Below are 1768 nucleotides of genomic sequence, written 5' to 3' on the forward strand. Positions count from 1 at the left end.
GGGCGGCGGAGACTGCGGGAACTGTGGGATAGCTGTGGGATAGCTACCCATAGTGCAATGCTCCGGAAGTCGACGCTAGCCTCGTACCGTGGATGCGGTCCGCCGACTAGAGCACTTAGAGCATTTTATGTGTGGACACACACAATCGGCTGTATACAACCGATTTCTATAAAACCGGCTTCTATAAATTCGAACTAATTTCGTAGTGTAGACATACCCTGACTGATTCTTGCCTGCATATTTATACCTGCCTCTGGAAATTTCCACTACATGCATCCGACAAAGCGTGTATTCACCCATGAAAGCTTATGCTCCAAAACATCTGTTAGTCTATAAGGTGCCACAGGACTCTTTTGTCGCTTTTCACAGATCCAGACTAACACGGCTACCCCTCTGATACTTGACCTCAGGAAAATGCATTTCAAAAGCTAACTGGACTTTAAAAGTGAGGGGCAAAAACACCCTGTGTATGTATTGGTATATGTACATGCGTGCGCACACACACACCTTTGGGAGGGGTTCTGACCTGACAATCTGGTCAACCCTGTTGCTGGGAACATGTGGTGAGCATTTTACCTTGAACCAGATCGAAAGCTTGTGCCCAAATAGATTTGTTAGTCTTTAAGGTGCCACTGGACTCCTCGTTGTTTTAAAAAAGCATTTCCCACTTCAGCTATTGCTTCGTTTTCTGTTACTGTCTTTTCCTCCTCGTTGAGTAACGGGCCTACCCTGTCTTGGTCTTCCTCTTGCTTCTAATGTATTTGTAAAATGTTTTCTTATTACACTTTTCTATCCCTAGCTAGTTTAATCTCATTTTCTGCCTTGGCCTAGGTTGACCAGACAGCAAATACGAAAAATTGGAACAGAGAGTGGGGGGGTAATAGGTGCCCATATAAGAAAAAGCCCCAAATATGGGGACTGTCCCTATAAAATCAGGACATCTGGTCACCCTATCTTGGCCAGCTCTTGTTTAGATGTTTTTGCCCCTGCTGACAGTGGCTGATTGTGAAGTTAAGGGCAAGTCCTATTTCAAGCAGACAGTGCTCTGGCTTTAAAATGCTGTCTCCTGCTGAGGGGACCTCCTGGGAGAAAATCTTTGTCTATTTTACAGGGTCTTGGAAATGCTGGTCGGATGTCAGTTGTATTCTGGGCACCTCTGCCTGACATCCACATGTGCTGAACCATGTATCCTTTTAACCATAGCATAGAGAAGGCTTGTGGCTGGTCTGGACAGCGTGGCTTGGGCGTAATCTTAGAACTGACATGTAGACCCTAAGCTCTTTGGGGTAGAAACTGTCTGCTACGGTTTGTACAGTACTTAGTGCAATCTTCATTCCTGTTTGGTCCCTAGACACTACTGTGATAAGATTAATAAGAATGGCCATTTGTCCCTGAGAATGTGATATACATTGATATCAATTGCCCCTGAAGATGGTTGGGGTTTGGGGATAACTGAGCCATCTGTGGTTAATATGTTTACTGCTTTTCTATCACACAGCCATCCTGTCCTGCCTTGCAAAAGGCAGTTTGTTAGGAAAGGACAGGACCCCATTTGAGAAGCAAGGAAAAGCAAAATTACCAACACCTTTACCTGCAGTCCCTGCTAACTGGAAGCTGCTGGAAGTGAACAGCTGGGATCTTAAGGGAATTTCTCTTTTTACTGGTGTGAACTAATGAATACGCAATTCCTTCTCCTTATGCAAGAAGGGTGATACAGAGATTTTGAAATCACCTTCTAGGGTGGAGGAGGGAGGGTTCGAAAGAACGT

This window comes from Trachemys scripta, chromosome 4, assembly GCF_013100865.1.
Source record: "Trachemys scripta elegans isolate TJP31775 chromosome 4, CAS_Tse_1.0, whole genome shotgun sequence".
Classification (NCBI taxonomy): Eukaryota; Metazoa; Chordata; order Testudines; family Emydidae; genus Trachemys; species Trachemys scripta.